This window comes from Halichoerus grypus, chromosome X (genome assembly GCF_964656455.1).
Source record: "Halichoerus grypus chromosome X, mHalGry1.hap1.1, whole genome shotgun sequence".
NCBI classification, from domain to species: domain Eukaryota; kingdom Metazoa; phylum Chordata; class Mammalia; order Carnivora; family Phocidae; genus Halichoerus; species Halichoerus grypus.
Window position 1 is genome coordinate 16,363,964 of NC_135727.1, and position 15,856 is coordinate 16,379,819.

Here is a 15,856-nt window from a genome sequence, read left to right on the forward strand (position 1 = left end):
AGAAAAAAAAAGAAGAAGATAGCAGGAGGGGAAGAATGAAGGGGGGGAAATCGGAGGGGGAGACAAACCATGAGAGACGATGGACTCTGAAAACAAACTGAGGATTCTAGAGGGGAGGGGGGTGGGAGGATGGGTTAGCCTGGTGATGGGTGTTAAAGAGGGCACGTTCTGCATGGGGCACTGGGTGTTATGCACAAACAATGAATCATGGAACACTACATCAAAAACTAATGATGTAATGTATGGTGATTAACATAACAATAAAAAATTTTTAAAAAAGAATTCCTCATATCAGTGAGATCATATGATACATGTCTTTCTCCAATTGACGTATTTCGCTCAGCATAATACCCTGCAGTTCCATCCACGTTGTTGCAAATGGCAGGATTTCATTTTTTGATGGCTGCATAATATTCCATTGTATATATATATATATACCACATCTTCTTTATCCATTCATCTGTTGATGGACATCTTGGCTCTTTCCATAGTTTGGCTATAGTGGACATCGCTGCTATAAACATTGGGGTGCACGTACCCCTTCGAATCACTGCATTTGTATCTTCGGGGTAAATACCCAGTAGTGCAATTGCTGAGTCCTAGGGTAGCTCTATTTTCAACTTTTTGAGGAACCTCCATACTGTTTTCCAGAGTGGCTGCACCAGCTTGCATTCCCACCAACAGTGTAGGAGGGTTCCCCTTTCTCCGCATCCCCGCCAACATCTGTCATTTCCTGACCTGTTAATTTTAGCCATTCTGACTGGTGTGAGATGGTATCTCACTGAGGTTTTGATTTGCATTTCCCTGATGCCGAGCGATGTTGAGCACTTTTTCATGTGTCTGTTGGCCGTTTGGATGTCTTCTTTGGAAAAATGTCTGTTCATGTCTTCTGCCCATTTCTTGATTGGATTATTTGTTCTTTGGGTGTTGAGTTTGATAAGTTCTTTATAGATTTTGGATACTAGCCCTTTATCTGATATGTCATTTGCAAATATCTTCTCCCATTCTGTCGGTTGTCTTTTGGTTTTGTTGACTGTTTCCTTTGCTGTGCAAAAGCTTTTTATCTTGATGAAGTCCCAATAGTTCATTTTTGCCCTTGCTTCCCCTGCCTTTGGCGATGTTTCTAGGAAGAAGTTGCTGCGGCTGAGGTCGAAGAGGTTGCTGCCTGTGTTCTCCTCAAGGATTTTGATGGACTCCTGTCTCACATTGAGGTCTTTCATCCATTTTGAGTCTATTTTTGTGTGTGGTGTAAGGAAATGGTCCAGTTTCATTCTTCTGTGTGTGGCTGTCCAATTTTCCCAACACCATTTGTTGAAGAGACTGTCTTTTTTCCATTGGACATTCTTTCCTGCTTTGTCGAAGATTAGTTGGCCATAGATTGAGGGTCCATTTCTGGGCTCTCTATTCTGTTCCACTGATCAGTGTGTCTGTTTTTGTGCCAGTACCATACTGTCTTGATGATGACAGCTTTGTCATAGAGCTGGAAGTCCGGAATTGTGATGCCGCCAGCTTTGCTTTTCTTTTTCAACATTCCTCTGGCTATTCGGGGTCTTTTCTGGTTCCATACAAATTTTAGGATTATTTGTTCCATTTCTTTGAAAAAGGTGGATGGTATTTTGATGGGGATTGCATTGAATGTGTAGATTGCTCTAGGTAGCATTGACATCTTCACAATATTTGTTCTTCCAATCCATGAGCATGGAACATTTTTCCATTTCTTTGTGTCTTCCTCAATTTATTTCATGAAATTTATAACAATGAGGATGATAGTCACACCTAGTTCACAGGGCTCTGCAGAGGATTAAGTGAGTTACAGGTAAAGCATTTAGAATAGTACCTGGCAGGTAGTAAACGCTCAATGAAATGTTTTCACCCTCTTTGTACTCTTCTATTGTGGGAAATGCAAACTGTATGAAAAATTGTTTCTTGTGATTTTATTCAAATAACAGGGGCATAGTTTTGGTTATTCTTGGATGATAACAGCTTAAAGATAAGCTTTTTTTTTTTTTTTTTTTAAAGATAACCTTCTATACTTCTGGTCCATATCCCCCAACATCGAAAAGCACCCCTCTCTACCTGGCACCTAGGTGTACATATTTGAATCTCCCTGTGTTTGGGGACTTATATTTTCCAAGTACCCTACCCTTCACCATCTATGTGTAGCATTAAGTTAAGTGGTAATCAATTTTGTTAATGATGAGTTTAAAGCATAAAAAGACACACACACGCACGAATGATTTCCCCTAAAGAGGGTTAACACAGAATGGGTTATACTTCTTTAATGGGTGACCATGTGTATGGCTTCTTTTGGTTGATGAGAGCCACTCATTCCCCAAACATTTTGATGAATCATGGTTGTATCATGTTTGGCTTTAGACAGCACTTTGTATTTTCACTTCCTCCTCATTCCACTTAGACTGGATTAAAATTAAGTTGCATTTCTGAGAACAGAGCATTTCTTGGTGGATGGTAAATTTTTGCTGCATGATTAAAACCTACATTAATGATGCAAATACATGATTTTAGACACATATGCAGACTTTCCAACTTTGCAACAGTTGCATTTTTGTCACTAGTGGAAAATGTTGATTGATTTTTTTCAGTGACTGATGACGGATGAAGCAGATGAGTTTGCTGCAGGGCTTGAAAACAAAATGAAAAATCCTGGAGAACCCGACAGTCCTTTGTCCTCTAAAAGAAGGTAGAGGATGGCCTTGCTGTGAATGAAATAGGAAGGAAGATGGTAATTATGTCTTTGAGAAACAGATATGAGAATGTTTGCAAGTAGAAGGGAAAGAATCTAATAAGCTGCAACCGTTTGGAGTTGCTGCAAGAGTTAGTAGGATGAAGCAGGTCTCTGGGGCAGTAGGAGATGATGGGCTCAACAGGACGATGGGCCTGCACTCGCTCTCTGCATGTTCTCACCTCCTGTTCATCCTCTAACCCAGTGCGGTCTGGCTTCTGCCTCCACTGCCCCACTGAAACTGTCCTTGTCAAGTCCCCAGTGTCTGCTGCATGTTGTCCTTAACTTCTCCGCAGTAGTTGACGCAGTCATTCACTCAGTCCTTCATGAAAACCTTCTTGGGTTTCTAGAAACCACATTTTCCTGATTTCTTCCCCTCTTACTGGGACTCTTTTTCATTCCCCTTTTCTGGTTGTTTCTTTTCATTCCCACCACTAAATACTGTAGGGCCACTAATCCTGATCTTGGGCCTTCTTCCCTTGAATATACCCTCTCCCTAGATGATCCCACATAGTCTTGGAACTTTAAATATGATGATGTGTATTTCAACAACGTCCCAAATTGATACCTGTAGATTACAACTTGCTCCTGAACTCCAGACTCAAGTTCAAATGCATACATGGTATCTGCACTTGCATGTCTAAGAGACATTTAAAACTCAACCCATGCCATGTGTTTAAACTGCACTCCTGAACTCCTGAACTTCCTCCCTTGCACATACCTTCTCTACATACAGCACTGTCTATTTTGGCTTTTGGTGTTATAGCTAAGAAATCACTGGGGCGCCTGGGTGGCTCCGTCGGTTGAGTGTCCAGCTCTCGGTTTCGGCTCAGGTCATGATCTCATGGGTCATGGATTGAGCCTGGGGTCAGGTTCCATGCTCAGCAGGGAGTCTGCTTGCTGATTCTCTCCCTCCGCCCCTCCCCCCCCAAATGAATAAATAAATCTTTTGAAAAAGGAAATTATTGCCAAGTCCAATGTCATGAAGCTTTCCCCCTATGTTTTCTTTCAGGAGTTTTATAGTTTCAGGTCTTACATTTAGGTCTTTAATCCATTCTGAGTTAATTTTTATTTATGGTGTTAGATAAGGGCCCAACTTTATTCTTTTTTATGTGGGTATCCAGTTTTCCCAGTTTGTTTATTTATGTGTATTATTTTTTATTATTATGTTCAGTTAGCCAGCATGTAGTTTTTGATGTAGTGTCCAATGAATCATTAGTTGTGTATAATACCCAGTGCTCATCACATGTGTTCTCCTTAATACCCATCACCCGGTTACCCCATCCCTCCAACCCCCTCCCTTCTGTAACCCTCAGTTTGGTTCCCAGAGTCCAGAGTCTCTCACGGTTTGTCTCCTTCTCTGATTTCTTCCTGTTCAGTTTTCCCTCCCTTCCCCTGTGGTCCTCCACGCTATTCCTTATGTTCCACATATGAGTGAAACCATATGATAATTGTCTTTCTCTGCTTGACTTATTTCACTTAGCATAATCCCTTCCAGTTCCATCCATGTCAGTGCAAGTGGTGGGTACTCATCCTTTCTGATGTCTGAGTAATATTCCATCCCAATACCATTTAAATTTTTTTTAAAAGTAAGCTCTACAGCCAATGTGGAGCTCGAACTCATGACCCTGAGATCAAGAGTCACATGCTCTAGTGACTGAACAACCCCCCCCATGCCCCCCCCATGTAACATTTTTTTGAAGAGACTCCTTTCCTCATTGAATGGTCTTGACATTCTCATAGAAGCACATTGGACCATATATGCAAGGATTTATTTCTAGGATCTCTATTCTATTGGTCTATTTGTGTATCTTTATGCCATTACCACTCTGTTTTAATTACTGAAGCTTTATAATACATTTTAGAATCAGAAATGTGAGTCTTCCAATTTTATTCTTCCTTTTCAAAATAGTTTTGGCTATTCAGTGTCTCCTGAGATTCCATATGAATTTTTAGGATGAATTTTTCTATTTCTGCACAAAACACCATTGCAGTTTTTTTTTTTTTGAATGTTGTAGTAGTTGATTTCTTTTTTTTTTTTAAAGATTTTTCTTATTCTTCTTTTTAAAAAAGATTTTATTTATTTATTTGACAGAGAGAGACACAGCGAGAGAGGGAACACAAGCAGGGGGAGCGGGAGAGGGAGAAGCAGGCCCCCCCGCTGAGCAGGGAGCCTGATGCGGGGCTCGATCCCAGGACCCTGGGATCATGACCCAAGCTGAAGGCAGACACCCAATGACTGAGCCACCCAGGTGCCCCACCATTGCAGTTTTGATAGGGATTACATTGTAGATTGCTTTGGGTAGTATAAACATCTTACCGATATTAAATCTTCCAACCCACGGACATGGGATGTGTTTCCATTTATTTGTGTCATCTTAATTTTTTTCAGCAATTTTTTAAAGTAAACTCTACACCCATCATGGGGCTTGAACTCATGACCCTGAGATCAAGACTCACATGCTCTACTGACCGAGCCCCGTTTCAGCAATGTTTTATAGTTTTCTTTTTTTTTTTTTTTTAAAGATTTTATTTATTTATTTGAGAGAGAGAGAATGAGAGAGAGCACATGAGAGGGGTTAGGGTCAGAGGGAGAAGCAGACTCCCTGCCGAGCAGGGAGCCCGATGTGGGACTCGATCCAGGGACTCCAGGATCATGACCTGAGCCGAAGGCAGTAGCTTAACCAACTGAGCCACCCAGGCGCCCTGTTTTATAGTTTTCAATGTACAAATCTTTCACTTGCTTTGTTAGGTTTATTTCTAAGTATTTTATTCTTTTTTTCAAGAATTATTTATTTATTTTAGAGAGAGAGAGAGAGAGAGCGTGCAAGTACACAAGGGGGGGAGGGGCATAGGGAGATGGAAAGGGAGAGAAAATCTCCAGCAGTTTCTCCACTGAGCATGGAGCCCAACGCAGGGCTCGATCCCAGGACCCTGAGATCATGACCCGAGCTGAATCCAAGAGTCAGACACTTAACTGACTGAGCCACCAGGTGCCCTTCTAAGTGTTTTATTCTTTTTGATGCTATTATAAATGGAATTGTTTTCTTCATTTCCATTTCAGATTTTTCATTGTTAGTGTACAGAAACACAACTGATTTTTGTGTGTTTAGTATCCTGCAACTTTCCATGAAGATTCATTTTATAGTCCCATGTACACTGTAAGCTCCTTTTTGTATCCCCCACAATGTCTTACACGGCATGGTGTTTTAAGCATCTCTTGGTTAATGACATTTCTGTTCATTTTCAGGTTTAAAAAAAGGATTCACGACCTTGAGAAGGTACTAGAAAAAGTAATTTTCACCATCTTCACAACAAAGTTAATTACATCACAAACATAGCCTGTTATCACATCTATCTGTGAGAAACAGGGACAAGTTTGCTGTGCTGTAGAATGGTGCTGGATATTGCTGGCTTCCTAGACCGTGACACTCAAGGGAATTGCCTTCAAGAGGTTACGACAAAGCAGTGGAGCCTTTTAATGTTGTGATTCTCCATCAGTAAAATTTGGCTTTGGCCTTAAGAATATCCATTGAAAATATAGTTTGCTTTCTTATTTGTTTTCCCACTAGAGGTAGGGTACGGTGTTAACTCTTGAGGCCAAATCCTACTACAGTCCTGGTGTCTACAGCAAGTCATGTTGCTGCACTGACCCCTGCCTTCTTTCACTACTGCTGTCCTCGGCTGCACCTCAGCGCCTCATGATTCTTTGCCTGGGGAGATGACTCGAACCTTCATTCTTTTTTAATTTTTTATTTATTTATTTATTTATTTATTTATTTATTTATTTATTTATTTATCTATCTGAGAGAACGTGCATGGGCATGCACAAGACAGCAGAGGGCGGGGCGGGGGAGGGAGGGGCAGAGGGAGTGGGAGAGAATCTGAAGCAGACTCCGAGCTGAGTGCAGAGCCTGGTGCGGGGCTCGATCTCATGACCCTGAGATCACGACCTGAGCTGAAACCAAGAGCCAGACGCTCGACTGACTGAGCCACCCAGGAGCCCTGCAAACCTTCATTCTTGAATGGTTTGGCCATTATATGTTCTGTCTCCGCTAGGTTATTATAATTATCCATTGACTTTTTTCCAAGCTTCACTGACAAATAAAAGTGTAAGATATTTAAAGTGTACGTCGTGATGATGTGATATACATATGCTGTCCATTAATTTTAATCACGAAACACAGGAGTATCAAGAAGCTTTCTAAACATATCAGACATACTCCTCCATAGCTCTTGTGTAGTAGGAACTCAATTTCCTTTGATAGCCAGGTTCAGTCACCCAGCAGTACAGTACAGCCCTTCTTTGCCTGTTGATTGAAAGGTCTGGGGAGTCCAAAGTGGCCAGCTGGAAGTCTCAACTTCCCATTCAATGGAGTCATTGTTTTATCCCCCGGTGAAAGCATTTCTTTCTTTGGAACGAAGACCTCTAGTCCAGAAGAGCTAGAGCTCTTGTCGTGGGGACAGGAAGCAAAAATTTTCTATTGTCTTGCTGGGGTAATAGTGAGGAGAGGCGCTCCCATTTCCATACCTTGATTGCAGGATCCATAAATCCATGTGATAAGAGGAACAGCACCTTATACCTATGAATATAAATGCTTAGATAGATCATGACCATCTCCTAGAGGCTGTTGTCCCAGATCCTCTTAGCTAGAAACAAGTGAGGTCTTCCAAAAGTCATTCCACTTCAGGATGAGGAGAAACCTAAGACTAGTGAATTACATGAATATTGCTCAATTGCTGCACTCATTTCCTATAAAATGGGTTCCTTGTTTAGAAACGATGCTCTTTAGAATACTGTGATGGTGAATAAGGCGGTTTTCAAATCTACAAATATTGGTTTCTCAAAAGCACTAAATGTGGGAAGGAAAATCCATATCCAGAGTTAAGTGTCTATCTGAGTAAGAACAAAGCATGGCTCCTCCCTTAATAGAAGTGTTCCACCGTGAACCCCCTGCCACCTGGTAGTCATCTGATCACTCTGGAGACTTCCGTATCAGGGGCTCCATGTTGGCCTCTGCTTCTGGCAGACTGGTCACTCAGCAACGGCTATAGTGAGATCAGCCTTGGGGAGTGGAGGCCCATGTTGCTGAGTATAACCTCCATCCCTGCCACTTGGCCACTTAGTTCCGGGCCCCGCTGGGTTCTGACATGACGGCTGGGGAAGGGCCTGATGGGTATTTGCATAATGGGTCCCCTAGCCAGCAGATTATTAAACTTCTGCACTGGTAAGCTTATTCTTTGCTGGTCACCCATGGGACACACTTCATATCATATGTCTGTTCGGATGGGTGTATCCATATACCTCTTCCCTAGGCCTCCTTGTCACAAACTTTCAATCATGTATTTTCAAAGTCCCTGACCATTCAGCTAATGACTCGGACACGGCCTATGCATGGTTATACACTCATACTTCTGGCCATCTCTCCTCCAGGCAGAGTGAACAAGCAGGCACACTGCTCAAAATTTTCCCTCTGGGAGGTTTACCCTTCACCAGTGTCCTTCAGAGCTGTCCCAGGTGGGACTGTAGTGTAGCAGCTGTCTTTTGGCCTTTGTAGGAGGCAGGATTCTAATTATGCCCCCCCCCCCCCGCTGCCATATTCCAGGCTTCTGGTTATTCAAACACTAGTATGAATACTGCTGTGGTGGGATGTTTTTACTGAAAAAATGAGTATTTTATTTTGATAGCATTAAAAGAAAAACAAAATGGTATTTCTACAGTGAGGTGAAAACAATGTTTAAACTTCATTATCAATCAAATATTTTCCAAATGAGAGTATGTTTTATGAAGGTCCCAAAGCACAGGCAAATCTTAACACAATGGTACGGGAATCTGTAATACTGAAAATAGCTCTCTCTGACAGGGTGTTTAAAAACATATTTTTTGAATTCTAAAAGCAGTCAAGCAATCCCTTCCAAACAACTGTGTCAAGAGTGAAACAGTATGTTCCATTAATACCCTAACAATTTCATTGTAATACTTTTTACTGCTATGACAATTTTATATAAATTTTGCTATACTTAAAATAGGCTTTGAAAATGGAAAAGTGTACAAAATTCCAGATAAAATGATTAAGGGATGCAATTTAATAAGGTTTCCCCTTCCCACATCACCGATGATTACCTTTAGCAGCTAGGAGTTAAACTTTAAAATATTGCACCCTCTGGGGTGCCTGGGTGGCTGTTGGTTAAGCGTCTGACTTCAGCTCAGGTCATAATCTCAGGGTCCTGGGATCGAGGCCCACATTGGGCTCCCTGCTCAGTGAGGTCTCTGCTTCTCCCTCTCCCTCTGCCCCCACCCCCCTCAAATAAATAAAATCTTTAAAAAACAAAATAAAATACAACCCCTCAAATGAAAACCTAAGTTTTATTTTTTTATTGTATTTCCTTTTATCATTTTTTAAATTTAAATTTTAGGTAGTTAACATACAGAGCAATATTAGTTTCTGGAGTAGAATTCAGCGATTCATCACTTACATACAACACCCAGTGCTCATCACAACAAGTGCCCTCCTTAATGCCCATCCCTCATCTAGCCCATCCCCCACTCACCTCCCTCCATCAACCCTCAGTTTGTTCTCTGTCATTAAGAGTCACTTATGGCTTGTTTCCCTGAAAACCTAAGTTTTAAATCTTAATCAGATATAACTGGAAAAGTTTACTTATATTTGGATGCCTTTTATAAAACCTTTTCTTTTTTGTATTAAAGCAGAAACCAGTTCCCCAAACCTCTTATTCAATTATATATCCTGATTGGACTAACATCTGATAGAGGACTGTCATTTTTGCTTTTGTAATAGTGATTTTTCACTGCGCTCTTCTATAGCTTTTACAGAGCTCATGGTCCCTAATATCCCCCCACCCCTGTTTCCTGGGTGGAGAAATGGCTGCCATAATGAACTTCTCACTGATAGAGTTTCTGGAAACATGTGCCGTTTGTTATTATTTAAGAGGGACTCAATTTGGGCATTCTGGGCAGATGGCCTACCGGTTTTCTTGTGCTGCATACCAGTCTCCAGCATGAAAAATGCTAGGAACTTGAGGAACCGCACTTTCCAGAACGTTGGCAGCCAGGGTCCTGTCAAATATTGAAGAATCCTGTCCCAGAGATAATCATCATCAGTACAGAAAGTGTCTGCATTCACTCAGCTTCTGATACACATCCTGGGTCAAGGCCAGCCCCATACTGTGCTCGGTGGCCTGCCAAGGGTCTTCAGCTTGTCTGCAGTGCCAGAGAAACTGCGCGCGGCAGCCTGGGTCCCTAGAGAGAGAACATCGCACTCGGGACGTTCTTGCTGTTGTAACTCTCCCATCTTTTTGAAGACGTGGTAAAAGCCTGAGGCTAAGTAGTGATCCTTGTCTAGCATAAGCACGAGTCCAGCAGCGTCCGGAGTATTTTTGACCATGTCCCATACAAAATGCCGCTTCCCCCACCGATGTTTGGTTTGGGAGAACTCGGCCCCTCCCTAGCGGCCGAAGGAGTCGGGATATCGGGCGTGAACGCACCCCATCTTCAAAGCTGCATTACGCGGGTCTCTGCGGCAGTCTCTTGGGTCACTGCCTGGAGACTCGTTGAGGAACGACTGGATGGTGCCAGGACAGACACCTGCGGGACCCGACAGAAACCTACGGGGCCGTCGCCAGACCCCGCAGCTGCCCTCGCTGACTCACCTCGGCCCCGGATGGTGGGGGGGGCGCCCCGAAGGCTCTCAGCTCGCCCGCGCCCCCGGACCCCCCCTCTCCCTGCACGTCCCTGCCCGGCAGCTGCAGCATGGCCATCACCCCCGCCACTGGGAGCCAGGGCTCGGGGTCTGCCCGGTCCTGGGCCTCCGGGAAGGCATCCCACCGCCGCCGCCCTACCGCACCCCAGCTCCGTGACCTGGTCCTCCAGCGCCCTCGCGTCCTGGTCCTCGCCGCTGCCACGGCCCCGCAGCCTCCTCCCACCCCGGCAGTGACCTCCTGTGATGGGCTTTTGCAGCTGGCAGAAGCTCTCTATTTCCACTGTCCCTGAGATGTCCTGCGGCTGGGCCTGACGCACGCAGGTGAGTCCTTTAAAGGCAGGCAGCTATCTCGATCAGGGAGAAGAGGAAGTCAAGAAGGATTTGTCACGCGTTGCCGCTTTGAAGGTGTAGGGGTCCACGTGGGAAGGTGTGCAGGAGGACCTAGGACCTGACAGTGGCCCCTGGCTGACACCCAGCAAGGCGAGGGGGACCTCATGTTTACAGTCTTAAACACGGGAATAGAGCCTCAACATATCAGTCAGGAGGGAGCTGGGAATGAAAACCACAATGAGCTAGCACTTCACACCCACGGGGATAGCTGTTAACAGGTGTTTAACAAGTGTCCTGAGGAGACTGGAACCCTCCCACATTGCTGGTGGGAATGCAAAATGATGGGGCATCCTGGCACAACAGGGTGGCATTTCATCAAAAAACTACACATAGGGGCGCCTGGGTGGCTCAGTCGTTAAGTGTCTGCCTTCGGCTCAGGTCATGATCCCAGGGTCCTGGGATCGAGCCCCACATCGGGCTCCCTGCTCCACGGGAAGCCTGCTTCTCCCTCTCCCACTCCCCCTGCTTGTGTTCCCTCTCTCCCTGTCTCTCTTTCTGTCAAAAAATAAATAAAAAATCTTTAAAAGAAAAAACTACACATAAAGTTACCAAATGACCCAGCAATTTCACTTCTAGGTACATACTCAAGAGACATAGACGCATGTGTCCACACAAGAACTTGTACATGAACAGGATCCAACATTATACTGCTTCCACCTCCTTACCCCAACCTTTAGAACCATTCTCACACATTTACCCCAGGCTACTGTATATCTATTGGAAAAGACGTGCTGTTGTTTTGGTGAATATCACATCTTGCCATGGGTCTCAGTTTTTCACTCACTGTCTTGGCCTCTGGGCCCTCGAGTCTAGGTGCAGGTTAAGGAGCAGTGAGAGGTGATGGTAGGAGCTAGAGGAGGATAAGCAGGGCCCTGCCAGGCCACCATCTCAGGTGAGACCCTTAGAGGTTCTTCAGGCAAAGGGGAAATAACCTCTTCAGGTAGGAGTGGAAGGGCTGCTTCTGCTGGCAAAGACACATAATTTAGAGGTTCGGGGACCTGGACTCATTGACATGCACCCATATATTCCCATTCCAATTTCCAGTATCCTGTTTCTCCCAATCAGTGCCCTAATATTAACAGAAGAGCCCTGGTGAGGTTGTGAATTTAATTTGTGCTGTAATTCAGCCACTCGAAGATTGAACTTTGGAACTGGAATCCCCAAATATTGCACCCATGGCTACAAGAGAAGGATTTCTTTCAGGCCTGTATCAGGACTTTTCAGGTCCTTCATTTGGACCTTGATCTGGGACTGTAAGGTTCCGAGCTCAGTCTTTTCTCTCCTCAAGTTCTGAAGCTCATTTAGAAACAACAAATCAACTCCATAATACTCCTATTTTTTTCCTTCATAATCTTCCTTATTTTGATGAAAATATTCTGACATATCATATACTTGGTGACCCGGAGACTTGTCTTTTATAGGCACTTAATCATAGGTAACTAAAGGTGAACTTTTTTTTTTTTAAAGATTTTATTTATTTATTTGACACAGAGAGAGACAGCGAGAGAGGGAACACGAGCAGGGGGAGTGGGAGAGGGAGAAGCAGGCTTCCCGCCGAGCAGGGAGCCCGATGCGGGGCTCGATCCCAGGACCCTGGGATCATGACCTGAGCCGAAGGCAGTCACTTAACCAACTGAGCCACCCAGGCGCCCCTAAAGGTGAACTTTTCACTACCACTTCTGCCACTTCCTGCTGTGGACTAACAGTGCCCACTTTACCATTGGAAACAGGGTATTAAAGCCTTCCAGTCTAACTGGAGATGTAGTCCAGGAAACCCAGTACAAATTCAGAGAACACACTGTTAAGATTCTGTTCCTTTGGAACCACTCTCAGTATCACAATCTGTATCAGTCAGCTTTCAACCCGAAAAGCAGAACTAATGGGAGATTTTAATGTATGTATATTACATATACGAGTATGTATATATATATATATATATATATATATATATATATATATATATAAAATGAACTTGGCTGCTACTTAGAACTGGCTCAAGCAGTCCCTTAAGGACACTGTCTCCAGGTATGATGTTGGAGCCGGTCAGGCAGGTAGGAAGGGAAGACCACGTGCGGGTTGACTCGCACATTCTATGCTTTAAAAACACCGAAAGAGGGAGCTGTTGGTCAAAGGATACGGTTGTGGTTGCATAGGATGAATCAGTCTAGAGATTCTGATGTGCAGCGTGGTGGCGACAGTTAATACTATATCAAGTCCTGGCAATTTGCTGAGAGAGGAGATTTTCGGTGCTCTCACCCCCCCAAAGTAATTATGTGAGGAGACGGAGATGTTAATTAGCTTGACTGTAATAGCCATTTCACTATGTATACGTGTATACATCATTGTGTTGTAAAACTTAAGTGTGTACAATTTTTTTTATTTAAAATAAATAAATAAGTAATTTTAAGAAACACTAAAAGAAAAACAAGATATTGTGAGGTTTTCCTTTCACGCTTATACACAAATTTATATTTGGCAGTGTTATGTTCTCATTACTTTGCCGGTATTTTACATAAAAAGAAACTTTGACGATGCATATATAAAAATAATACATCTTAATGGTTTTTCACAAGTTCATTAATGCTGGAGAAATTTCTAGTTATATCTTTCTTATGATTTGTCATTCCTTCATGGAAAAATAAATTGTACCATTTTCTTCTAAAAAATTCAGAAGAGATCATAAGAATTTTGACTTCAAAACATCCCTCATTGTCATCAATGGTATTTGTTCACGTTTGGTCCCAAAATGTTGAACTTAACAGCAGAGTGATTTTATTTTATTTTATTTTATTTTATTTTTATTTTTTAAAGATTTTATTTATTTTTTTGACAGAGAGAGACACAGCGAGAGAGGCAACATAAGCAGGGGGAGTGGGAGAGGGAGAAGCAGGCTTTCCGCTGAGCAGGGAGCCCGATGCGGGGCTTGATCCCAGGACTCTGGGATCATGACCTGAGCCGAAGGCAGACGCTTAACAACCGAGCCACCCAGGCGCCCCAACAGCAGAGTGATTTTAAAAGATGGATTTCAAAACAGGGCAATGTTTAAGATATCAGCACAGAGGGAAACCTCACAAGTCTAGAAGCAGGTGGTATAATGGGATTAATAAAGGTTTGGTCATCTCCCTCCCTTAGCATTCAGCCAGCTGCAGAAAGAGTAGGGGGGATAGATGAATGGATATATGGATGGATGGATGGATGGATGGGTGGATGGATAGATGGATAGATAGATAGATAGATTTGTTAAAGAAAATTGGCCTTACAGAACTGTGGAAAGCAGTTAAGCAGGCTCTATAAGGTTGTTGTCACCTAAACTAAGGGTAGGGAGGTAACAAACAGGCCAGAACCCACAAACATGATCTGGAACACATAAGGACAGATTGAAGTACATACTCATCCTTGTTGCCTCTGACTTTGGGGATGATGTTAACCTGCAGAAGCCAGGAGGTCCCTTTGCATGGAGCTAAGTGCACACACGTGGCCCAGAAGATAGAGCAGCTGACGGAGGATGCAGGGGAAAGAAGAGAAATTGCAGGGCCAGCTCCTACTTCACCCCAGTAAGGTGAATCAGCCAAGTAGCAGCAGCGCATGGGAGTTACAAAATGGTTGCTGCTTCCCCTCATATACCATCCCCAATGTTCAAAGAATCTGCCCGTGGCACACTCTAACCACATACATATCGGAAAGGGGATTGCGGGTGATGTAATTTGGCCTAGCCAAATCGACACATTACAAGTGATACCCTTGTCACCTTGGTACACGTGCCCATCTCCTTAAACCATGCTTAATCTCTACAGACAATGACAAAGTCATACTTCTGCCTAACCTGACAAATCTCTCCCACCTACAACTGAGACAATCCCAACCCTTCCCTAAATAAGAGGGCATTAAGTCCTATATTTTCTTGTCTTGTTCATTCTTCTGCTACCTGTTCACCCCTCCAATTTAATATCTTATACCTTAAATACTGAAAAAAGGTTAACTAATAACACATCTTGTGTTATAAGATAAGGGGATGAGAGGGTGTCAAAACCAAAATTATTTGCTTCATATATATGTGAGTAAATTCCTATGAAAATAAAGAAGTAAATACTCATATTATTACAGTCCTTTTTTTCTGCATATGATTATGTGATTACTTCTTCCACATTCCACCTTCTCTTACCCTTACAGGCACTTTTTCTGGGGATGCTCCTTTTCCTGATGGGGTGACTCAAACTTTCTCTCCCAAGGTTCATGGCCATTAGCAGTCCTGAGTTGATTAGCCTGGTGTAGTTTCCATTGACCGTAGTAAGTGGACGTGGGAGTATTGACGTGGGAGTATCTCTTGCATTGCACCCATACACCTGCTTACTCCCCTTCTGACCAAGGGTCCCTGAATTAATCAAACCCCACACTTGACTTGGTTAAAGATCCAAAAACTTGTGTATGAAGGGGACGCTTCTTAAGGAAGGAAGCTTCTAAAAATGTTTCTGTTATTATCTTTCTCCCATGCATACCCAAAGGGGCCTGCAACCCTTTACTAGTGTGACTGTCCATTGGGGACGAGAAATAATCAGATTTGTCCATGATTACAAGACCCCGGCACAGGACCCCGGCACAAGACCCTGGCTCCGAATGGACACTAATGTCCTGGACACACGAAACGTCATTCTGGTCCTTTGGAACAACAGTGGGCTTACTACTGGGCCTTAGCAGGATTGAATGCTTGACCAGGTGACACCGAGTCCCCATGCCGCCTGAGCTGTCCGTCCTAACCTGGGTGCTTTCCGACCCACCAAGTCACAGCCGTGGGTGTGCACAGAAGCACCCCTTTTCAAATGGAAGCGGTGTGTGCAAGATCAACCCATGCAGGTCCCGAAGACACCAGGGCTTTGCATGAGGAAGTGGCCCCAAACCCACGGCTCCGACTCCTGCTACCTAACTTCTTTCTCTGGCTTGGAAGAATTCTAAGATGTTCTCCATGACCTTCGCCCTCTGGTGTTCTCCCATCATGACGTTACAG

The 15,856-nt window shown here is 43.6% G+C and overlaps 1 pseudogene; it reads right to left on the minus strand.

Annotated features, from left to right (window-relative positions):
• Positions 1-9,550: 9,550 nt before the first annotated feature.
• Positions 9,551-15,585, minus strand: LOC144380547 (alpha-1,6-mannosyl-glycoprotein 2-beta-N-acetylglucosaminyltransferase-like; annotated as a pseudogene).
• Between the last annotated feature and the right edge of the window lie 271 nt (positions 15,586-15,856).